Below are 25,871 nucleotides of genomic sequence, written 5' to 3'. Positions count from 1 at the left end.
CTCCTGCAACAAGACAACACTAGGAGTTCATGATGAGGTTATGGTTACTGGGGAACTAGAGAGGAAGTCAATCTGTTACAAAGAGCAAAGGTTTTAAGGTAATCAAAAAAGGGGTTTCCTATGAAATACAAATCAAACCATAGCTGCACAGTGGCTACTGCCACTGTGAAATATGCATAAATCAACTTAAAGGATTATGAAGGCTTCTATAAGCCAGATATTCACAATACAAGAACCAGATACAGATAATACCATGTAAAACAATTGGCCAATGAGACGTTAACTAGTTACTATTGATCAATCTAAGACTAAAAACCCTGGTTACACTTAGAATTATGAAAAGTACAAAAAATATATTTTCCTTCATATTGTTTGTACAAAAGGTTGAATATCAACATGCAGAAGCATTGAAAGTGGGTTAGAGGCAGGCGAAAAGGCCCTACCACTGCAGAATAATGTAACAATCACCTCTCATTTGGGAAGACAATGAGAACAAGAATTATTTATATTCAATTAGACCGTCCCTTTTAAATGAGCATATCAAATATCCCTAACACACAAACAACGGTTTGCATATGTAGAATATGTAATGTTATAGAGCTATAGAGCGCCTTGATGTACATAACACTATTACATTTGCAGACGATACTTATAGCTTTGTTGTAGAATTGCTGCAACAAAAACCCCATGTGTCATTTAACATCATGCATACACTAATGGTTTAACAAATCAGTCGCATGACTTTATGGATAATAACAATCATTCATCCATCACTCTCGCTGCTGTCTGTATTTCTGTGGTAAAGTTTCATTTTTGGTTTTGCTACTACCCTTTCGACTTCACCTTTCAACTTCGGGCCAGATTTAAACAGTTATTTGTATGCCTAAATGATATTAAGGCATACATAAACCCATTCCTAAATAACAGAATCAGAATCGCTGCGTGAGCAAATCTGTTTACAGAGGCTGGAATTCTGGGTGTTGCACCCAGGGTCCAGCTGCAAAATGTAATATCCATAAAGATAGATCAGGGGTGCATCTGTTTTCATGGTGTAAATGGCGAGAGCATACCCTGAAAATTATTCAGTATTTAGAGAGGAGAGTGGAAAATATTTTCTATTGTAGAAATTATCATTCAAAAAGCAAATGCATGTGAAAATGTACACTTGAACTTTCGTGGGTGCATAGATGGATATGTATAAGAGAACTGCGAATCTGAGGTGGTTGAAAGTTCCTTGGAGAACACATGGAATCATTTGTAAATTTCACAAGGGTAGACATTTAGTCAAATGGTAGGTGTGAGCCTATGTGCGTAAATTTCAGATTTTTAGCAATGGGGTTTCATAGATCCGACAGTTGATCGTACACCTTCGTCTTCTCAAAACTCTGTGGAATGAAATACTGAAAACACAGCGGGTCTAGAGTTGATACATCACTGTATACTAAACTTGTAAATCAGAACTGTAAAATTCAACCTAGTTGCAATGTGTAGGGTCAAAAAGATGTGCATGCACTTCTAAATTTGTAACCTTTTCTATATTTCAGGGCATTGATGTCCCATGGCCCTCCACCAAACCAGCAGAACGTGACAAAGTATTTCATATTTACATGTCTGCTGTGTCTAATTATATATTTGTCAAATTATCCATTAGCTTTACTTGTTTAAATATATTTAATTCATCAATGAGTGTAGTCCAGGCTTCCATACTAGGGCACAACACAGCCTTTGTGGGTGGTATTCTGCTATGGGGTTCTGAATGGTGCTAGAGTGAGGTAGTATCTTAATTAGGAGTGAGAGGCAACTCTATTGTGCAAGGTAGAATATGGGTTCAATCCTCTCCAAGTATACACTGGTACTCTTCAGTAATCCTTAGGACTGTGCTTGGTTTTTTTTTAAGCGTGGTGGTAGAATTTGGCAGCTTTAGCCACATTGTTAATAACAGTGAGTTAAAAAAATGTAGATATTTATAGGAGTTTATATTGGGGCAAAAACTACTGTGTCATCAAAATAGCCACATTTCAAACTAGCAGGAGCGTCCTCCAGTCAATTTAAAATGTCTGGGTTTAAAAAAAAGAAAAACACATCATCACCTAAAAATACAAAAAATAACATAAGCATATGAATGTTAAGTTATCAGTGGTGATACCGCCAAAATTAATATGTGAAAACTGACAAACATGCATGCTATTATTATTCGGAGGATAATATAATGCAGGAGTGCTTGCCGTTTGAGGATAACAGAATAAAAAAATGTCAAAAGAGTAAAACCTGACTGATTCCTACCGAGAAGATAGGGATATTACAATCAATCTTTTAGCTTGGGATGTGGTTTTAGAATCACATCAGAAAAGCTATAAATACAAAGGAATTGCACCCACAAAAGAACATTATATCCAGAGCAGGCACTGTAGATTTTGAGGTATCAGTACTAAAACGAAAGGGAAAAGTGAAACCAAAACTTAAAAACTTACAATTCTCTTCATTGAAATGAATTTTTGCTTCTGGATCATCAAAAATAAAATATGGTGCACTGTCTTTGCATATTGTGTAACTAAAATGTTTAAAATATCAAATATATCCATTACTGTGAATGTTTATTACAGTAGTACCCTTGACATTAAAAGAACAATTTAACATTAAAATGACATTACATCCACTTTGATGTTGATCAAAGCAATAATCCTGAGAGTCCAGCCTTGGGTCTAGACTGTTTAAGGCCCCAATGTTGGGTGTTTAAAAAATACCAATATCAATGTACAATTTGCATAAAAATTAAATGCAATGTGATGCATGTCTCACCCCAAAAACAGTATTGGAGGTAGTAATGGATATGCTTTGAGGATAATCCATTGCGGTAAAAAAACGAAGACAGAAAAATCAAAAACATCCTTCATGATTACAATCGATCCACAAGCAATAGGCTAGCCTTATTACCTCTGCGCAGCGCTACACCAATAGCAAGCTATTCATGGGCTTCTCATCTATGTCAGGATCCGCTTAAAAAAACTTTCCACATGGGTCTTTTTAGAACTGTCCCTTCTTATGGATACAACAGATACTTTCTTATACAGTCACTGATGACCTCTCACCCTATAAGATCATAAAAAATAATTCAGAACAAGCAGTCTGACTATATTTCAAGAGCTGTATAGAGACATTTATCTATTTAAAATTCAAGCTGTCAAATTCCACCGCAACATGGATTGTTTTAAGGCTGCTCAGAAGTTGAGCATTTTACTTTTATAAACGTATATAACACAGCTCTTACTGCAAGACAATGTTGCATTGTACAATTTAGTGAAATAGTTAGAGGGAGAACCCACGGTAGTGGGACAAGAGTGGATGAAGTCAGGTATGATATGATACCATGTTAGGAGTTGATAAATTTGATGAGCACAGTGCCGGGTATACAAAGGGCAGGGTGTGGTGTATTTGCACATTGAAGTAGGATTGATAGAAGGGGAGGGTCTTGTGCACTTTTCTGAATTGTTGATAAGAGGGATAGTATTCCATATCTGACGGGCATGGGGTAGCAAGCCTGATATCTTGTTATGCTACATCTTTTGGATTTTGATCAGTAAGTCAGGCGGACTTCTCCTAAAGTCATGCACCTTGGCAGCCTGGTGTATTGGGGTGTGTTACATTATAGCTATGTGAATGATGCAGATGGCTTTGAACAGGATTCAAGCTAGTTGAAGGAGCCCGTGGAGGCCCAGCAGCTTGAGAGTTATCCAGTTCTACTCCCTCACACACCTGATGAGTCAAGCAGCTCCCTTAGAATACTCTTCAAGGCAACCAGCTAGGTCTCCTGGGAGACCTGTCAGATGGGAAAAGGCTAATGCTTGCAAGGTTGTTTTGAATTTATCTCAGGGAGGAAGGATTCCACTTCTTTGAGTAGAACAAGTTTAGTGTGTGGCTTGAAGTTCAGGTTCCTTTCAATAAAAGCCCTTAGGCTAGTAAGTTGTCTTTTATTAATTTAACCTTCTTATAATGATGTGCTAGCACCTGTTAGAATTTAGGTGGTTTGCAACTAAATACAGTTCCATACAACTGAAATTTGGTACAACAATCAGACTAGAGAGCACAAAGAAGAGCAGGTCATTAAAAGTGCATAGGCATGTAAAATCTAACATAAGTAAATAAAAGAGGTCCTTGGGTATGAGCCAAAGAAGGACTGATTCTAAATTAAGCAGCCTCCATTCACAATTAATTTTGGCTACAAATATTTCTTCTCCAGAGAAGGGTAGCAGAATGGAGAGTTGCGGTGGGTTATGTAGATTTATGGATTCATATGCAATGCAGCAGAGTTTAAAGGTGATCCTGCACTTACAAGTGTCGAGTGGCCTCTAAGAGCATGTAGGAGATTTATTTTGATGAGGTAAATGGCCAGCTGCAGAAAGAAGAATAACTTTGAGTGGTCTCTAGGAATATTGAGGAGCACATGCAACTAGAGTGCTGTTATCATCAGTGTCCACAATGTTCAAGTATTCCCCGAAATACGAAGTTTCACATCTTTTACATAAAAGTGGATATGAAGCTGTCATCTTTACTCACTCTGTTGATCTCTACTATTAATTCTGAGGGAGGAGTCTAGCATTAAACCAAGAAATGTCTTTGTTGTAGAGAGTTTGTGTGGAAATCAACAAATACCAGGGGTGAGAATTTAGGACCCTGTCTGTAGTTTTTTGAAGGATAGAATAGGATGTGCTCTATTTTATATGGTGCCTGAAATAGGAAATATTTAACCATTATGCTTTAGAGGGAGCACAGGCCAAATTGGAGGATTGAGATTGCTGCATAATCAATTTTTCAAGATGTACATTCAATCAGTATATTGGTGTAAGAACAGACTGCCTTCTCTAGGATCCGATTGTGTCAATTGATTACAGAAAATTCTAATACTGATCCCCTACAAAAGAGATATGGGTGAAACCATTTAAGAGGGTATATGCAGCCAAGATGGTTTCAATGTCCAGAGCTATAAGGGCAGGGTTTGCTCCACTCGAAAGGGAAGTCACTCCGTTGGCCTTTTCACTTGAAGATATTTTAGAGGCAATAAAGGCAATTCCTCCCCACAAAGCACTTGGTCCTGATTCTGTCCCTGTGGACTTCTTTATATTGGAACCCCTTGTTTGAGGCCCATCTTTTTTACAAGGTATTTTGGTCTATCCTGGAAGGTGGTCCGTTACCCAGATCTTGACAGGAACCAATGATTGTGTCGTTATTTTAAAAGGGCAGTAAAGGTGACAACGGCAATTATAGGCTAATCAGCATAATTGACGCTTCACAGAAACAATTTTGTTGTCTTATTTTGGGGAAACTGCGGAGTGGGCCCATGCGAATTCCATAGTCTCAGAATAGCAGACATGTTTTAGAAACAACACCAGCACAATAGATACAATTTTACGCTTTTGTAGCATTTATTGGAAAACCATAACACTAGACAGGAGCCACTTGTATGTGGTCTTTGTTGATTTAAGATCAGCTCTTTATTCAATTCCCAGAGTAAAATTATGGAATGTTCTGAAGCAGATGGGGGTCCCTGACAATCCTCTGACAGTCCTAGCTAAGCTGCACATCTCCAATAATGCACAAGTAAGATATGGAAGTAATGGTGAGTTTACGGATCCCTTTAGGATTGAGACAGGCATTCGTCAGCAGTGTGTCTGGACACCGATCTTGTTCATACTTTACGTTAATGATTGTCTAAAGGTATTACATTTTCCTGGTAATTATGTCCCAAAACTTGGCCCTCATCAAATGTATACACTGATCTTTGCAGATGACACACTTTTAATATCCAAAACTCCATGCAGTATGCAGGCCATAGTAGATCGCTTTTTATATTTTTTCAGAGACAGGTGTCTTGAATTAAACATTAACCTAACCAAGTTCAAGGTCTTCAACCTCTACTAAGCAGCAAAGGCGAACAATCTGATAGAGACATCTAGCCACAGATTCCTTACCTTTGAATTTTCCAGACTGGATCAGAAAGATTTTTGCATGACTTATACCTCTGTGCACTGGTAGTTGGTGTTGATCGGCTCCACACGGCGCTTTCGCAGGCATCTGTGCCAGAAGTGACGTCGGCATCACATATATAGGCACCACCTTGGCATGCTGCCTTCAGTTCTGTTTTTTGTGCCAGTTAACAGTGATCCAGAGAAAGAGCTTAGCCCTCTGTCACTTTTTGACAGACTTTTTCTGATGTATTGTCAAATTCTTTTTGAGGAAATGTCCCAACTGGTGTGTCGAGGGATGTGTTAGAAGAAGATAGGTTTTAAATCATGTGGCGCCAGTCATTGTGCCATGTTGGTTACGGACCCACACCTCGTGCGTCTTTGGTGTCTTGAGCGTGACCACCACCCCAATTCTTGCTCGGACTGCCGGGCCATGGCACCAAAGGCTTTGAGGAAGCAGTCCCTGAACCTTCTAGCAGCCCGGCAGGCGACATCGAGTCGCATGACTCCTCGGAGGTCTCAATCTTGATCAAGAGGGAGGTCGCAGAACCGCTCTAGCAGCCTTAAATCTTCTTTTTCGCATTCCAGGTCATTGGGATATTCAGAGAAGAAGCGTAAGAAGCACAAGAAGTTAGAGCATGCTTCGACTTCTCTGTTTCTGTCGGCTCATGTGACGAAGGAGCATCAGCGTTTGAGGCACATGTCTTCAGAAAAATTGCCAGGGCAGACTCTGAGCCTTTCCACCTTTTCTGGGAGCCAGAGCGGCTCGCGTTCAAGTAAAGGAATTTAATGAGGTCATGCACTGTGTATTTGAGTGGTCTGATCCCTCTGGCGCGCCTTCTACCCCACAGGGTCAGAAGGGGGCCCATCGGGTTCTACACCGGTGGCTCCGGCCTTGGCTCGGACGGGCCCCGTGGACCCGATAATGGATGTGGACCAGCATCAGCTGTGCCACAGTGACCACCCCCGATGCTGGCCCCCTCACTGATGCTCCCTATGCTGCCAGAGCCCACAGCTCCATTTAAATCAATGAATGTGACACAGAGACTAGCTAGCATCGATCGACGCCAATTCCAGTGCCAACAGGACACATGCGTCCTAGGTTGGTGCTTGAGTCTTATTCTGAAGGGCTAGGCTTTTGGGAAGAAAGGGGGGGTCACTGGACCCTTTAGAATGCCAATTAGAAGGTCAGAATATGGACTGGTATGAGAAACTAATGTATGCCAGTGGTCTGGACACATTCCCAGATACTGGTATGCTTTCTCCCCCTATCGTGGCAATGGAGGAGGGAGCTTCTTATTACATGTGGTGAAGAGGACAGCTGAGGTCCTGGATCTCGAGTTGCCCTCGGTGGCAGTCAAGACTAACACCTTGACAAAAGTGCTACAACCAGAAGCTTCCTCTTCTGAACCCTTGTTCCTTTTAATGAACAACTGACCGATATCCTACTGGTAACCTTGCCCAAACCCAGCACAGCGGCTCCTGTGAACAGTACAATTTCCTGCCACCACCGCCATGCACCTCGGGACCCGAAATTCCTCAACCAACACCCCACCTCTGAGAATTTGGTGTACAAGTCTCTACATCCCAAGGCGCATTCCCTGCCGCACCCTCGGACAGGCAATCCAAGAGGCTGGATAGTTTTGGGAAGAAGATATTTTCTTTAACCAGCTTTGCATTGCACTCGGTGAATACTGCATGTATAATGGGCCACTACTCACACACACTGGGGAACATGGTTGCGCAAGTGCTGCCACAGGTCCCGGAGGAGGCCCAGGCTATTCTCTCCCAAGCGGTCATGGGCGAGAGAGATGCAGCGAAGTTTATCATTGGTTGTGTTTTAGATACAACTGACTTGCTGGGCAGGGCAGTTTCAATGACAGTGGCACTTAAACACCACGCCTGGCTGAGAACATCTGGCTTCTCAGGGTATTTCCAGGTTTCCCTCATGGACATGCCCTTTGATTGGAACCGTCTATTTGGAGACAATGCACACTCGGTGCTTGAGAGCTTTAAGGCTTCAGCCAAGTCCTTGGGTCTCAGTTGACCCATGTCAACCTCAGTCCGCCTATCACTCCTTTTGTGGCTCCAGAAGGGACTTTCAACCATGCCAACCATATTCCAGCCACCACCCCACGCAAGCTTTCAAGACTGTGCGGGGCAAAGATGCAGTTCATACCGACCCCGTAGGTCAGATAGCCAGAGGTCTTCCCCACCCACCAATCCCCGTGCAGCCACAGCCTCTACGCCCTCCTAATTTTTACCTACATGCTCATCGGCATCCAGTTGGTGTCAGAATTAGCCACCATCTCCACTACTGGCAGTCCATAACATCGAACAGTTGGGTCTCACAGATCATTCTTTTTGAATCCTCCCATTTTGTCTCCATCACCGACCAGTTCACAGAGGATTATTTGTTCTTGCTCCACAAGGAAGTCACAGCTCTCTTGGCAAAGGGAGCCATAGAGAGAGTTCTGGTGTCAGAAATAGGCAGTGGTTGCTATTCCCGCTAATTTATGATTCCCAAAAAGAACAAAGGATTTTACCATAATTTAGATTTGAGAACCCTCAACCTGTTCCTCAAAAAGGAGAAGTTATAGATGCTCACATTGCCTTATGTGTTGTCTGCCCTTGACCTGGACTGGATGGCAGCATTGAACTTGCAGAACTCCTATTTCCATATCCCCGTCTTGCCTGCCCTCAGTGTTACTTGCCGTTTACTGTAGGCCACGAGTATTTTCATACACAATGCTCCTTTTTGGTCTTACCAGCGCCCTTTGGGTGTTCACCAAGGTGATGGCAGTGGTTGCAGCTTATCTTACCGTGCAGATCAGGGGTGCCAATTTTCCCCTATCTCGATGACTGGCTGCTAAATGTAGGCTCACCCCAGACTCTTGTCTTCCACTTCCAGACTACTGCAGACCTCCTGCATTCGCAGGGGTTCACTATCAAAATGCTGAAGTCACACTTGACTCCTTCTGAGACGGTCCCTTTCATTGGAGCGGTTCTGGATACAGTGCAGTCTCAGGCTTATCCTCCAGAGCGGTGAGTGGATTTAGGTGAGAATGACTCTGAGGCTGCTAGGCCTCGGGACCCCCTGCATTCTGCTTGTGACAAATTTCAGATGGTGAATGCAGGCTCGGCATTGAAACCTGAAGTTCCACTGGGCGCAGCACCATGGGAAGCTCTACAACATGGTCTAGATCTCGAAGGGAACTACAAGAGACCAGCAGTGGTTTCTAAAAAACTGTGGTTGGGTCAGAGGCAGAACCCTCTCCCTTCCCTAATCAGATCTCACAGTAGAGACAGATGAATCACTCCTGGGATGGGGTGGCCATCTGGGAGAGGTGGAGATTAGAGGACGCTGGTCTCCAGCGGAATCCGGACCGTACAAAACATGCTGGGGCTCCAAACGATCCGACTGGCATTGAAAGCCTTTTCTACCCTCTATCAAGGAAAGGCTGGTGCAGGTGTTCCTGGACAACATTACCGCCATGTGGTACTTGAAGAAATAGGTCGGGTGGGGTCGTGAACCCTTTGCGAAGAGACCCTGAGTCTCTAGAAATGGCTGGAGCAGCAGTGCATATCGCTGGTCGTTCAACACCAGGCAGGTTCCCTGAACACCAGGGCGGACAAACCCAGCCATTGATTCCTAGCAGATCAAGAATAGTGTTTCTAACCAGAGGTGGCACAAGGTCTCTTTCAGCAGTGAGGAGTGCCTTGGTTAGATCTGTTCACCTTCGCAGAGAACGCGCAATGTCAGCAGTTTTGCTCGCTGGAGTTTCCAAGAATCCTCTCACTCTGAGATGCTTTTTGTCAGATTAGAGCTCAGGCCTCCTTGTGTGCCTTTCTTCCCATTCCACTTCTGCTCAGAGTTCTCAAGAAGATCGGGAATGACCAGGTGCAAGTAATCCTTGTGGCTCTGGACTGGGCATGGAGAGACTGGTATTCAAAGCTTCTCAGCATGAGCATAGATCCCCGATCAGGCTGCCTCTTCGAGATGATCTTCTGTCACAGCAACAAGCGGGGTCCTCCATCCGAACCTGTCAACTCTACACCTTCTTGCATGGAGATTGACTGGCGACAGTGAGAGCTTTTAGTTTTCCCCCCGAAGTCTGAAATGTTATCTTGGCAGCCAGGCATCCCTCCACCAAGATGGTATACGCCTGCCGATGGAACAAAATATGTATTATCTTGTACAGGGAAGTCTATTGACCCTCTTTCTGCTTCCCTTTCTGATGTTCCTTTTTATTCTTATCGTTGCCCAGCACAGCTTTGCTCTGACCCTCTAAAGGATTACCTTTCTGCTCTGTCTGCCTTTTTGCATCTGCCTGATTAACCCTCTTTATTTATGTCCTCTATTGTAAATTAGTTTCTTAAAGGTCTTTAAAGGTCTTGTAAATATGTTTCCACCTTCTCCTTTCATTATGCCTCAGTGGGACCTTAATTTAGGCCTCACTATCCTAATGTGTGCTCCTTTCGAACCTCTTTATAATCGTTCCCTCCGGCTGCTTACTATCAAAACACCCTTTCTGATGGCAATAACATCCACCAGGAGGGTGAATGAGCTGCAGGCTTTATCATCCAGGCCTCCCTTCCTTTCAGTTTTTCCAGACAAACTGGTGTTTCACATTTAGGCCTCTTTCTTTGCAAAAGTGGTAGCACCATTCCATGACAGCCATCCATCACCTTGCCCATTTTATATGCTACTCCATATCCTTCAAAAGAAGAGGAGCAACTCTCACCGTCTGAAGCCAAACAAAGCATAGTCGTTCCACCTTGATTGCACACAAGAGTTCCTGGTGGACGACCAACTCTTCGTGGGGTAATTTGGAGCAATGAAGGGCCAGGCGGTGCAGAAACAAACCATTTCACACTGGGTAGTTGTCCGCATTAAAACTTGCTATACACTGGCAAAAAAGCAGCCCCCTGAGGACTTAAGAGCTAAAGCTGTGATCATTGCATTAGCACGTGGAGTTCCAGTACTGGACACCTGCCAGGCAGCAACGTGGGCATCCCTGCATACGTTCACCAAATATTACTGGCTGGACAGCCAAGTTCATAGGGACGGGCATTTTGCCCTTTCGGTCCTGCAGAACTTTTTAGTTTAGAATTTGTCAGCAACCCACCACTGGGGACTTTATTGCTTGGGTATTTATTCAAAGGTAAGGAATCTGCAGCTAGATGTCTCTATCAGAAGAACAAGTTGAATACCTTCGGTAACGCATTATCTGATAGAGACAATATCTAGCTGCAGATTCCTTACCAACCCACCCATCCTTCCCGGACTGTGGACAGATTTCTAGGATTAGGGATTATCCCTTTCAGGGCCCTAGTTTGGAAACACCAGTGTCAATGCACTTCATGACTCCACGCTTTCACCAAGGTGGCATCTATATATGTGACGTGAACATCACTTCCAGCGTGCACTTAACATGTTTGATCAATGGCACTATAGTGCAAATATGGTTCTAAAGAGCCCTACATTTTCAGAATTGGGGGGGGAGTTTCCAGAGCTCCAGCAAGGTTTAGACTATTTATAGAAGAACTGTTTTGATATTGAAATGATCTACATAATAAAGATTATTGTATATCTCCCTTTTCCCTTTTACTGAGCATTTGCACTTTACAATCTGATTGATGGCATCTCAGTGTAAATATGTTTTTATTTACTGTACTTTATTTTCTTTTTTAATATGATTGTTTGTTATTTTAGCCAGGCTGGTTATGGTTTGGATTTTTATTGCTGGGGTTTTATGGATTTTATATGAAAAATAAACTGGTTGAATGATTGAGCAATGCAGATGAGAATTTTCATTGCGGAGATTATGCCCACGACTGCAGGGCCTTCGCCACAAGAGCAGAGCCCCTTTGTGAATCAGGCCCTAAGTTTGCAATGAAGTACTTTATCCCATATGAAGAGTGCTATTTCATGATAAAGGGGTATATGTTTGGTATTGTGGCCCAAACAGAGAAGACCCTGGCCCCATAAATAAGACCCTGGACACCTGTTCTAACCTATGTGATGGGTCATCTCTCTCACCAAAGATCTAGCTATTAATGTGGTGCTTAATAATACAGTTACATATCTGAGATGCTCTGCCCATTCTCATAAGCTGTTTTTATGTGTTTCATGAAGGAAACCCTTGCTGCTTGCCTGCCCGCAGGATGTTTTGAATCATTGAAAAAATGGTGGCAAAAAACTGGCAGGAATCTCTTATTTGTAATTTTGAAGTATGTCTTGGGTAGCATGGTGATTTTAAATCTGCCCAACAGTGATATGGGGAAGGTTTCCCATGTATGCAGGTCACTTTGTATTTGCTGTAGTAAAGTAAACAAATGAAGAACCTACATGTATACCCTAATATTTAAAATTATTCACTAAGATCTTTAGCTTTGCCTAATACTCTATTGCTTGGTGGATGACCTGCACCAGGACCAGCATTGATTTGTCTGTGGTGATCGTAAGGCCCAATGTTCATATTTATAGGTCCCATACCATACTGCAAGTACATACAACTCAACCACTCTCTCTTTAGCAACATGACAAAATGTCATAAGGACTGTGAAAGAACCCTAATTGTGGCACATTTCAGGCAAAGGGACAATTAAAAATTAGTACTTTATTCACTTGAGACTCGGACAAGAAGCAGAAGAGGAAAGTGCAAGGTATGGCTGCAGCAGAGGTCATGAGGGTGTTGAGCGTCCGCGCTGCTGGGACCCACAAGAAGAAAGTCAAAGGGAAGCTGATGGATTAAGGTAGGAAGAGGCCTGCAACAGCAGTAACTGAGGTTGAGCAGGGTGAGCTCTGTGCAGTAGGCATCATTAGCGAAGGATTGTAGTGCAGAGCACAGTCACGGAAGCTGCCGTCCTACAAGCTTGTTAAGCTTGCGCCAACTACCCTCTCCCAACCTTCTCAGCTCCTCAGGTCCTTTCCTTTTGCTGTTATTAACTACGCTCCTAAGTAACAGTTTACTCCTTCCTTTACCCTCTCTTCACCTGTTCCTGCTCTTGCTATATTCACAACAGTAGTTTATGCCCCCACACCCCCTCATCTTAGGTGACATGCCCATCCTCCTGCACTCTGCTTGAGGCCCGATTAGGAATCAGGCGGTCCGAGAACCGCCACAATCACGGGGGTGTGATGGTGGCAGGCCAGCAGCCGCTGCACCAGCGGTCTGACTGCCCCATTATGAGCTAGGCGGTTGGACTGCCCTGGGACCACAGCCCCAGCCAGGGAACTACCGTGTCCTGGAGGTGGCGAGGCAGTTAGAGGCCGCAATATGTGTGGTGGGACCACTGCGGTCCCGCCAAGCATATTACAAGTTACCTCGCCACCGACCCCCGTGCCTCCACCGCATGTGGATGCACACAGGGGGGCATAACATGTGCCCCCATGTGTGCATGCACACCAGTTCCTGCACAGCATGGACTTTCGAGTTTATGGCATGCAGGACCTTGTTTTGCGGTCCCAGTTCTGTGCCTTTTTCAAAGCGGGTCCTATTTCAAAGGCACCACCGCCTCTGGAGGAGGTACGGCTGCGGGACCACTACGACGCCCGCCCACCAGACACTTTAAAGTTGTAATCTGGCGGGTAGCGGCGAGACTCTGCGGTGTGGGGCGTGGTGGTGGCGTACCGCCTGCACTGTCAACACACATAATCGCCCCCTTGGTGTTTAATTACAAACTGAGTGGTGACATGTGACCACGTGACTAGTATAGTGATCTGCAGGAAAGCATTGCACAAATGTGGCACGGTACAGCACCAGTACATGGACATACCTTGTTGAACACTACTGTCAAATAGTGAAATTCTCAGCAAATTGTTTTATTGAAGAAATCCTGCATACTTTCAAAGCTAGGAATATTGTGTATAAGAATATTGTGTATTTAGTCAATCAGACTTTTATTACCCAGCTGGACAACACTTATTCAGATAAGCGTTTGGAAGATTTTAATGTATAAGCAAAGACAAATCAACCAAGAGGTACCCAAGGCGACACATGAAAAGTCATGAAATCAGGAAATGTTAGAGCTTCTCCAAAACTAACCACACTCAGGAGCAGGAAACATCTAGTGCCACCAACGTTTAAAATACAACAAGCATTTGCAATGCAATCGGTTTTGCCTTTAGGACCTTATAAGTATTATCCATGCAGCCACAAACTAAATACAATCAATAACAATAGAAATAACCAATTAAACCATGCTGATCAAAAAGTGAGTTGACTTTTTCTGCTTTAGGAACAGATGTTCTTACCAAAGAGTCCTAAGACTATTGACTATCATAATAGGATACAGATTATAACAACATACTTGTGACATGCAGATTATTCCTTCAGTAGTGAGCACTATGCTTTTTTGGAAATAGGCCAACACTTTAATGATCATCTGGCATATAATGGTCCTGTATCTTGGGTGTCACACTACAATTTGCACAAATAATACACTTGGCTTCCTAATGAATATTTTATTTAGCATCAAGTGGACTTTGTAAATTTCAAAAACTCACTGGAATCCTGTAAATTACTGAACTCTAACCACTCTTCACTGAGCCAGCGTTGTGCCTACACTATCCTCTATCCATTAACACACCTTGGGCCAATATTCTTACTCTGCTACATGTTCATTGTTGTTTTAAAAATACATTGACTATACTAGGTTAACATTAAGAATTAATATTTCTAATAAACATTGTGAAAAGTACATTTGAAAAGTGAACTTGATAAAAATAGGCCAGGCAGAATGTAAGTTTGTACATTTTTTGTAGCATTGCATTCTGTGTAGAATGGTGCCAATCCAAGTAAGGCAAACAGTAAATATAATGTAAAACTTTAGGGTTGGTCAGAGCAATAAAATTAAAACACACTTTAACTCTTCATACACGGAATCGCGTGGTTCGCCACAAACATAGGCTTTCAGGAAAAGATGCCTTAACTAAGGTAAAGAGTGACAGCCTTTATTAAAGTTTTAATTAAGGGAATTTAGGCGTGTTCCACCTGCCAATCTAAAGGCATACCAATTAAATTTTTAGCAATAATCAGTATTGACCCTGCCAGCAACTATCACCATTTGCAAGAGTAATACACATCATATCTCAATAATATTGGCCCAATAATGTCCAGAAATGCAGGGGAAATCTTTGGGATGGCTGTGGGAGCACAGGATAGTTACGGATTTCACTGGGTGGAGGCCGGAGCCCAGGTAGACACGTCTGCTCCGGTCTCTAGCTTGGATCACACAATATATAGGAGCAACTAGGTTAACAAACACCATTTACTTTGAATTAAGGGATCCCTTTCTCTGAATGACTTGTAAAGGAACTTTGATATGCCAGTACCTAGTAAATCTGGAGTGGGTACTGCATAATGTGTGAAGGCATGATGAGACGAACTGAGGCTCTGAAGTTTGATAGAAATATGCCGTCTGTGGGCCCAAGGCGGATGAGAAAACATTAAAGAAGCAAAGAAATGGGAAATGGTGCCTCCCCATCAACGTTCTTAACGTCAGTACAAGCGGGACACGCTGTGGCGAGAAAACCCATTCAACTTATGGCAGACAGTGAAGGAGCTCCCCCAGGATGCTCCTAAGGCTGGGGATCGCCATTGACATAAATCTCTCCTGAAGCCTTGCCATGAGACCACCCGTGTAGGAAATAAGAAGAGAAAAAAAAATCAACTATTTATCAGTTACTAAGGACTAGTGATTACCTTTTGTGATTAAGGGAGAGAGACAACTGGGAGGTCATGCCTGCATGACACCTCAACCTCCACACAAACCGCCATCCTTGGTGTATTGGTAGAGCCCCATCCTGAGCCACTGATTGAGGGGCATGGCCACACAATGGTTACAGGATGGCTGCTGACATTATGTGGCGTGGACCTCCCCTCCAGCCAGAGGCGCCTGAGCCCAGGTAGTGCTACGACTGAATGGTAGCTGGCAAAGATAAGCCATCTGTCGTTCTGGGTGCCCCCCAACTTTCCGCTCCTGACCTGCAACCGCCACAACAGTCTCCCACCAGTGACATGCATCACGCTTTAGCGGCGCCTGTAATGGCATCCTCACTTGCTCCCATGGCCTGAAGGGCGGCTTAGGGGCCCTCTGCCTTCCCGGCATGGACCCTCCCTGCTGTACCAGGCTCTCTACTGTGGTTCTTGTCATGCCCTGGCAACATCCTCGCAGAGCCTCAGAGTCCATGACATGGTCTAGACCCCTTCTGCCTGCTTCTGCATATTACAGCACTGCATGTCAGACTCCATCCTACATAGAACACCAATAAGTCAGTCCGTTGCCTGTGCAGTGGCAGGAAGGCGGGCCTGGCTTCAGGGGAAGGATCAATAGGATCATCTCCGGCTGGGGAAAAGGGTGGCGAGAGTGTCTGCAACACCGTCAGCTTCTCCCAGCATCGGGGCGCATCCCCGCCAGCCTTGCCTACATCGCAGGCAGCGGCGGTTGCAGGCACTCAGCATAGGTAACAGGCACCGCAGTGCACACACTGAACGGGAGGCACTACCAGGAGCAGATCCTTCCAAATGGAAGATGAAAAAGGTACGAGACCCAAGGAGAGCAATGCCCTGTGCACGACATGGCACAGGGAGGTAGTGAGCTCCAGGCCTCTGTTGCTGCCTGGAACCTGTGCGCACTTTCCCAGTCTGTCACGAGCATGCTTCCCTCTACCTAATAGTTGTGCGTTCACAGTCACAGCCAGGCCACCTCTCCTCTCAGCCGGATTTGCTGCTGGGGTCGGGGTGGGTAGCGGTTCATCGGTTCTATCTGCCTTGGAAACCATTTGCCATTGAAAAAGTGAAAGCGCGCCATGGTGCGCACAGTGTAAGCAAAGCACATTTTCATGCCTGCAGTAAGAGAAACTCAATAATGTAGTGCTTATAGACTAAATAACACATACCTTTTTGTAACAACCGAAGTAAAGGGGCCAGTAGCCATGGGAGGTTACAAATGAAGACAAGGCGGTATTAAGGAGGGACCAACAAGCCTATGAACCAATCAGAAGCCTGCATTTACGAAGGACACTGGCACAAGTCAATGACAAATATGGGCAGAGAGTGGGCGGGGTTTCGATTTCATACTCCAGTACAGCAAGACTCCCAGAGCAGAGCATGCGCGCTGACTCTAGGCTCTACCTAAAAACAAAAATGGCCAGGAAATTCAATGGCTAACCTCGCCTCTTACACTAAAAACATGTCAAAATATTCCTTTCTTAAAGATCCTCATGACGTGATGTTTTCAACAAATGATGGTGCAATTTGTCTCCCAACTCTAATTAGTCCAAATAAAGTAAGTTTGGCACACCATAGCGGTGCACTCAACAATGAAAATCATGCAGGCACCAATTTGTCAGGCTCAATTGACCGAAGCTGAAACTTAACAGTTTTCAGAGATTTACTTTCTTGCATCTTCAGCAACAGGCCTCCCGCAAATATGAACGGACCAAGGAAAGTCTGGACGGGGCCTCAGTGAAAGTGGCCTGTACTCTTGACTACGGCTGCCCGGGAGAGAGCTAAGAAAGCATATCACTTCGAGTGACTGATTGAAGGCTGGCAGTGACTTCCCAGGAACTTATCACCCCTTGTCCGAAACACGCAATATCATAAAGCCGGCTGAGTGAGAAAGTGTTATTTTCGTTGAAAGTGTCTCCTTGAGTGTACTTGCTTGCATCCCACAGACTTGGGCTGGTATTAAACTATTTTTCAGTGCTGCCTTTGGTTCCCAGTCCGGACTTGTGCTCTGTACTGTTTCCATGCGGAGACTGCAGGTGCCTCTGTGAACATCACCAGAGTCAGCTGCGTGGATTCTTCCATACAGAGGAAGAGCTGTGTGTTGAACTGCCTGTTAATATGGAAGGTGTGCAGATACGGCCATTGTGATCTTAATTGCATTTAAATCATTAATGAAAGGGGTCGCATAGCAGCAATCAAAATATAGCTGCTCGATTTTGCAGACGCATTAGAACTCTGCGCTGATTTGTGAAAAGACAAGGAATGGTGTGTATGCCAACTGAGTTAGTATGATCTACGATTTCCAATTTTGGGGCAAGATAGATATTTATGATGTATATTTATGCACGCAACAGATAACATTAATAAATACAGAAGATTAACGATGCAGACTCATAAGGAAAATGTTGGGTGCAACAATTCCTGTGCAAGGTGCGATGATATGGTAAATAATTTACATATATTTTTGGATTTCAGTATTCACGGATTTACAGAACTTTGTACTATTGAGCCACACCCTGCTCTAGTGCCTTAGGAACTGCCAACCCCATTTCCTTAGTGCGTTGTTGTAGGCAGATTGGTGCGATCCAGGAACTGTGTTTCTGTTAGTTGGGTCTACATGTGCCGTTTTTCTTGCAATAGGCACAAATGTGTTTTTAATAAGTGTATCTGTTCATTTGCAAGCGTTTCTGCCATAAGGACTGAACTTTTTAACCCACGAGTAAAAAGCTCATATTCTGGAGATTAATTTCATACAAAAATGCACATGGTTGTAGTAGGTGATATTTAGAGAGGAAAGTGTCAGTCACATTTGCATGCTACACAGTACATGCTCTCATGGGGTGTATCTACTTCACAAACTGCCTCGTCAGTGGTATAGCAAGGGGGGTGCGGTCCGCCCCAGGCACCACAAGTTTTGGGGGTGGCCGCTCCCCCGCTCTTTCATGCACCCAATGCCGGCGGCAACGCACAACAAACCGCCAGAACCCCCCACCCCACTCTTTCACGTGGCCACTGGGCAGCAAAACCAGTAGCAGTAACAATCACAGGTGGCACAAGGGCTAGCTATGCCACTGTCTCAAGTGGAGCTAAGTGCATGAACTTGGGAGGGAGAAGCAGACCAAAAAAGACCATTTTGTGTGTAAAAGGCCACTTTATTGAAACAGGTGCACATTACAATAAACATCCCATGCAATTGCCTTACAAAACTTAGAGCCTGACTAATACATCCAAATACCAGACCCCTGACCCCGCCCCGCCCATATGATCCCCTGAACCCGCCCCCACCATGACATTACAATTTACACGACAATACAAAGCATTGCGGTAAAATTATCCCCAATAATTCTACACTTCAGTTAACCAACATCCTCTGCCTGCCTCTCTACAACAGTAAACACTGCAAACTTGTCTAACTAAACTTAAAATACCCTGCCTACCCTTTCCCTGTTGATAAACCCACCTTCAACAATGACCAAAAAACTTCTGCCAGCCAAGGCAAACTTTCAATAACGCCAGCCACCCAGAAAGTGGGCTGAGAGAATCTACCCCACCTTTCTGCCACCCCCCCTATGTCTTTATGTGAAATGCCTCTGCACGTTCAGGCACTTGGACAAAAGCTCCCTGATCTCCAATAAATATAAATCCATGCCTAGTCTTGACAAGTTCACACTGTCATCTCTAAAAAAGTCCACTGACTCAAAACGAATGTCCTTATGATTTGTGCAGGAGGGGCATCCCGAGCGCCCTTTCTAGCACCCGGTGCATGCCACGCAGGCTCCGGGGAGATGACATCCCTCACGCCGCCCTCTGCACTGCGGCCCGCCCCGCTCCTCTTCAAGCTATCCACGGGAGCGGGGCCTTTAACTGCATGCGTTCTAGTAATGCAGGGTGCCCCAGGTTCCATCACAATGAGGGCCTTCTTACCCCTTCACCCGCCGTGCCCTACCCCCGATACCCCTCTAGCCTACCGCGGGCTCAGAGCCCGCATTCCTGGCTGCCCCGGAGGCCAAAGGAGGCCTCCCAGGCTCTGCTGAGTCCGATTCTCTCTTCTTCCCAGGCTTACCTCCCGATTCCAGAGGCTCGCGCCGAGTCGCCGAGGTCCCGCCCCCTGCCCAAACCACCTCACAGCCTTCCCCACCCTCAATCACGACAGATGCCCCCGGGGCCGCTCTTCTGACATGTGAGCGGCCCGTTCACTCACCGGGGTGGATATTTGCCGTTTGGGCAAGGTACAGGCAGCCACAGTGGCAGCTACACCGGCCGACGCCTACTGCACAGGCCGCGCCAGCCCCACCGCCTCCGCAATGACGAGGTCCATCCGCCCGGCCTCGCTCAGAAGCTGCAATGCCTCCAGCACCAGATGGTGCGCCAACCTAAGGTAGGCAACAATCTGATATAACTGTCCCTCACCGGAAACAGACACTAACCACTAACTAAGGCCTGGCAGAAAAATGACCACTGCAAACGCTCCCAGCCACCAGGTCACCAAACCTAAAATCAAGAATTTTTTCACCTTCACCAAAGATGAGCCGGACATTTATCCCTGTTGTGTGCCATTCTGTGTGAAGCCACAAACCAAATCTTGCTCATTCCCTGCCTAGCAGTGTTGCAACGCTCCCTAAATGTCCTCAATGGGAACCTGATATGGAGAGCAATCAATGAAAAGCAAATGCTATTACTTCACTCTAATGGCTAGGTTTGAAGTGAACAAACATGAGTTGATAGATTTTTCATTTTTTTAGTATTTTTGAAATATACTAGAGATGTAGGGGTGAACGTTAGTGGTATGTTGTTTGTGCCATGACATAAAGAAGCATGTGTTTTTTATATAGTCAGTATAGGATCTGCACCCACATTAGCTGAAACATCTGACATTACTGAGGTGATTTATAACTGTAAATCCCAGGTTTTGTGTTTTGTAGATGTAGGAGAGTGAGTCACAGGACAATGGAGTTCTGACTTTTTGGTTTCAGGTCACCTAGTGGCCATGAAATGTGAAGGTGTGCATTGACAAATAGGATTTTATTTCCTGCCCACAAAGGTCAGCTTGTTTTAATTTGTTTAAGGGTAGGCAACCTTGGAATAAGAGAATCAGTTTTAATGTCCATTTCTTTCTGGTAAAGTAGGTGTCTTTGCTAATCCTAAAAGATACAGATTGGTGCAGGCATTACATTATTTTACTAAAATCTAGCCCAGGTGCCTCTAGTCTGGACTAATCACCCCACTGATATGCCTACATCCCATAGCACTACTAAAGGTCTAAAGGAATCACGGTTAATTGAGTATTGGAACATGGCCACATTTTTGTCCATATGCACGACCACACCTTAAAAAGGAGGACAAAAGTAAATCCCTCTGTGTTCAGTGTGCTTGTCATATTTATGAGGCAACGCTGGAGGTTCTCACCTAGTACATACACATAAGTAATTTCAACACAAAGTGTTTTTTAAGCTCCCCTTTGAGAGCAAATTATTACATGTTGAATGGGCAAAATCTTCCTGTCTTAGTTTAGCCAGTAAAAGCTCCCTAACAAACGAGCGTCATTCGTTAATTTATGTGGCGTCACAATCTACTCAAAAGATGATGGCAAACATCTTATTTGTGATTCACATATTTCTCTTTATTTTTCTTTATTCTGTCAATCTCGTCACACCGGCCTTCTCCTTCCTATTTCACAAGTTATCTACCAATCCTTCTATTAACTCTTCCACTTACCTTTCCACTTCAGCGACATGAGCTTTGGAATCTTGTTCCATCCTCTCCTTAATCATTTCAGCCAATCTAAAATATGAAAGTAACTGCCCTCAAAAATAAGTTTAGAGATTCACATTTGCTTAGGTCATCGAATGGATCTTAAGAAAAAACACAAGAGTGTTTCTAGTAGGGGGTATAGGCAGTACTGTGTGTTCTCCTTGCCAATGTTCTCTGCTGATGCAGTATTATGGTTCTCAAACAGACTGTGGTGATTTCTGAAGTAAATGGCATAGCTCATTAAAGAGCACCAGTCATGCCAACATTATCATTCACTAAGAGGGAAAGGGAAAAGTTGCCTTTTTTACTGTATTGTCTCTGACACATGGCACTTGAGGTCAGCAGGATCCTTCATTTAGGAATTTGGATTGCAATTTGTAGCTGCAAAAAAGCTTGGTCTTTGGGTGCTTCAGTTCCATCTGAGGAAGGGCATGATTGCGTAGTTTGCCCAACTCTGCAGAACAGTTCCCAGTAGTACGAGGCAGCCAATTGCCATAATGCCTAGAGACCTAGAATAATGTTTGACCAATCGAACTTTTGGTGATTTTCACTCACTGAATTGCTTTCTTGTGTGATGAATTGAAACAGCCTTTGGTATGTTGCAAATTAATGAACTTCATCACTGTAGAATGGGGGATTTTAGATGGTGAGTGATGGGAGTGTACCAGGCTGCAACCCCGTCATCAAGGACAGGCAACGCTGTAGCAGGCACAGCGGAAAACACTTGACTCATCTATGACATCTGCACTATACATATAAGGTCACCAACAACTGCTGAGAGCCTCAGGAACCATACGTTCCTAGGTGCAATCTCTTGGCTGCCAATGTCAATGGTGAAGATTTCAAAATAACTAGGCAAGTTTTTTCAATTCTATTCATTTGGTGTTTCTTAAAATTCTTAATTTTTTGCTTAAATTGCACCAATTCTTCATGAGCCATGCCAGCTGGGCATGTCCTAGCATTGTTAATGTGCCTTCAGTGCTGCATAGCATGGCATCCATCCCTCAGGTGATAAGGACTGTTCCACCATTTCAAAAAGTGTAGTCTTGCATTGTTCTCTGAGGTACTTGTACTGCTCCCCAGGCCTATGTAAAAACTTAAAGCCATACTTTATCAGGTATATCAACCACATTTTAATGCAAAGCAAATTTAGTCCCAATGGTTTCTATGGTTTGGCACCTGTTGGAAATGGAGGTCTCTAGTTGGCAGGTTTGTACCCTGTCCAAGTAGGGACCCTTCCTTCTAGTCAGGACAAGGGAGTTACACACCTAAAATAGCCCCTGCTTCAACACACCTAAAATAGCCCCTGCTTCACCCCCTTGGTAGCTTGACACAAGCAGTCAGACTTATCTCAGAGGCAATGTGTAAAGCCTTTGCACATAACATACAGTAACATAGTGAAAACACAACACCAGTTTTAGCAAAATAGCCAATATTTATCTGTGTAAAACAAGACCAAAATGATAAAAATCCAACGTACAGTACTCAAGATACAAATTTTGCTATAATAAGTTTAAAATACAGTTCATTGAAGTTGATAACTGCATCCACGGCTCTCACGGTGTCATGAACAACAAATCCAACAGTTCAGGCCAACCGCATGGTCGTGGGCCAACTACGGTGCTGGGAAGACCAGCAAACAGTACCCCGGAAATGCAGGGCATTGTGTACGTTGCAATGTGTGCTGATGTGAAACCAAAGACAGAATCCTTTATAGAGATCTAACATGAAAAATCTGCAAGGCTCATCAAGGCAAGTAATCATGTCATTGATGTTAGGGCTCTGTTGTCTCTCACTCTCTCAACGACCATGTTTGGAAGAACACCTGTGAACACAGATGCATATTTTCATCATATTGCTCTTGGGGGCAGAAACTAAAATGTTGGAACCTTGGCCTGATCAATAATGTCTTAGCCAACAAGGTTTATTCTTTTCCACTTTTTCTTGTGCAGGGTATATACTGGTTTGTTAGACCTGACAGCCTTTGTTGTGGTCTTCTACCAAACATTTTGCTTCCTGTTTGTAGACAGTCATTTTTGTTGGCCGTAGTACTCTGTGCACTCTACCCTTGCTAACCAATGCTAAAGTGCTTACTCCTTTAAACATGTTAAAATTGGCTTATATGGAAATTGACACATTTAATTTAATTAGCATTTCCCTAGTAAAGTTGTAATAAATGTACCTGTAAACTAAATACTACTACTGGGCCTGCAGTACTTACCTGCCACCCACTTAAGCAGCCCTTTTAAACCTTTCTCAGGTCTGCCATTGCAGCCTGTGTGCAATTTTAAACTGCCAATTCAACCTGGCAAAATAAACCTTGTGACAAGCCTAAACATCCCTTTTTAATACATATAAGTCCCCCCAGAGTAGGGCTTGAATAGCTCATAGGGCAATGTACAGGGTATTCAAAAAGTTGTACATTTACTTTTAATTTGTACATGTTCTAGTAGTGAAAACCCCTACATTTATTTTTCTCTAGTTAGGCCAACCTATCCCCTAGGATAACATTGGGTTACCCTTATTACATTTAATTAGTGCTAACTTGTGATTGAGAACATGTGGAAATGTCATGTTTGGTCTCAAAAGAATTGTGATCTAAATTCCTCTTTAGTGGTGAAGGTTGATTTTATGACACAATTCTGAAAATGCCACTTTTAGTGAGGAGGACCTGGCTTGGCAGTTCGGTCTGGACTCTTCCCTTGAGATACAGGGTCAAGACAGATTTGCATACGGCTGGGTCTAAACTTGAGTGGCATGGTGAGCAAAAGAACAATGGATTTAACCCAGATCTATTGACTGGGGTGAGAATGTTTTATTAGCTATGCATTCTGTCCATCAACTGTGTGTCTTTTGCTTTCTCGCCCTAAGTACGTCGGGTATGCCCAGACGTGGGACCTAGGCTCACTGTGCCACTGGATTCAAGCTAGCCTGGCTGATGAGGGGTGATGCCCCAAAACCCATCCCAGAATACCTGTTTCCGGCCCACAGGGGACCTGGCTTGGCAGTTCGGTCTGGACTGTTCCCTTGAGGCACAGAGTCAAGCCTGATTTGCATATGGCTGGGTCTAAACTGGGATGGCATGGTGAGCAAAAGAACGATAGATTTAACCCAGATCTATTGATTTGGGGAGAATGTTTGATTTGCTCTGCATTCCGTCCATCATCTGTGTGTCTTTTGCTTTCTCGCCCTAAGTGCGCCTGGTATGCCCAGGAGTGGGTCCCAGGCTCACTGAGCCACTGGATTCAAGCTAGCCTGGCTGATGAAGGGTGATGCCCCGAAACAGGTCCCAGGATATTTGTTTCCAGTCCAGGGTGGACCTGGCTTGGCAATTCGGACTGGACTGTTCCCTTGAGGCACAGGATCAAGACTGATTTGCATATGGCTTTGTCTAAACTGGGGTTGCATGGTGAGCAAAAGAACAATGTATTTAACCCAGATCTATTGACTGGGGGAGAATGTTTGATTTTCTCTGCATTCCGTCCATCATCTGTGTGCCTTTTGCTTTCTTGCCCTAAGTGCGACGGGTATGCCCAGACATAGGTCCCGGGCTCATTGTGCCACTGGGTTCAAGCTAGCCTGGCTGATGAGGGGTGATGCTCTGAAACCGGTCCCAGGATGCCTGTTTCCGGTCCAAGTAGGAACTGGCTTGGCAGTTCGGTCTGGACTGTTCCCCTGAGGCACAGGGTCAAGACTGATTTGCATATGGCTGGGTCTAAACTGGGGTGGCACAGTGAGCAAAAGTACGATGATTTAACCCAGATCTATTGACTCTGCATTCTGTCCATTATCTGTGTGCCTTTTACTTTTGGAAAGTTGGCATTTTTTCGACCTAACCATTTGGTGCCTGGGTCATATGACTATGACTAGTTGGCAGTTGGCCTTTGTGAATCTATACCAGACAGTGAGACTAAGGGAGACTAATTGTGGGGAGGATGCGTCATGATTCTGCCAGGATGGGTGGGGTGAAGCTGTTCCCTGTCCCACTTACATTTCGAATGAGCTACCTCCAGCACACTCACAAAGAACTTCACACCAGTCTTTTGCCACCCTAGACCTAAAGTACAAGTATAACTTATATGTGTAAAAGGGGAGTTTTAGGCTTTGCAAGGATATTATATTGTTAAGTCAAATTGGTAGTTAAAAAATGCTAACATGCAGCAATTGAAGGCAACGAGACATGTTTTATAGGGTTACTTAAGTGGGTGGCAGAATAAGTGCTGCAGGCATTAGTATCATTTATTTTACCAACCCTGGGTACACCTCTTTACTAGGGGCTTATGAGTAAATTAAAGATGCCAATCAGGTATAAGCCAATTTTATCATGTTTTAGGGAGTGTGCACAAGCACATTTGCTCTTGTTAGCAGTGGTTAAATGCACATAGTTCTAAGGCCAGCAAAAACGAATTAAGTAAAAATAGGA

General features: G+C 44.2%; 1 long non-coding RNA gene across 1 annotated transcript in view; it reads right to left on the bottom strand.

The window, feature by feature from the left end:
* LOC146789550 (uncharacterized) overlaps positions 1–25,871 on the bottom strand; it is a 61,163-nt gene that overhangs the window by 27,221 nt on the left and 8,071 nt on the right. The window contains exon 2 of the long non-coding RNA XR_014969823.1: positions 21,413–21,478. This is a non-coding gene — a long non-coding RNA (uncharacterized LOC146789550). The remainder of the gene's footprint in view (positions 1–21,412; positions 21,479–25,871) is intronic.

This window comes from Triturus cristatus, chromosome 10, assembly GCF_964204655.1.
Source record: "Triturus cristatus chromosome 10, aTriCri1.1, whole genome shotgun sequence".
Classification (NCBI taxonomy): Eukaryota; Metazoa; Chordata; class Amphibia; order Caudata; family Salamandridae; genus Triturus; species Triturus cristatus.
Note: the sequence above shows the minus strand (reverse complement) of the source record. Positions and strands in the feature narration are given on the sequence as shown.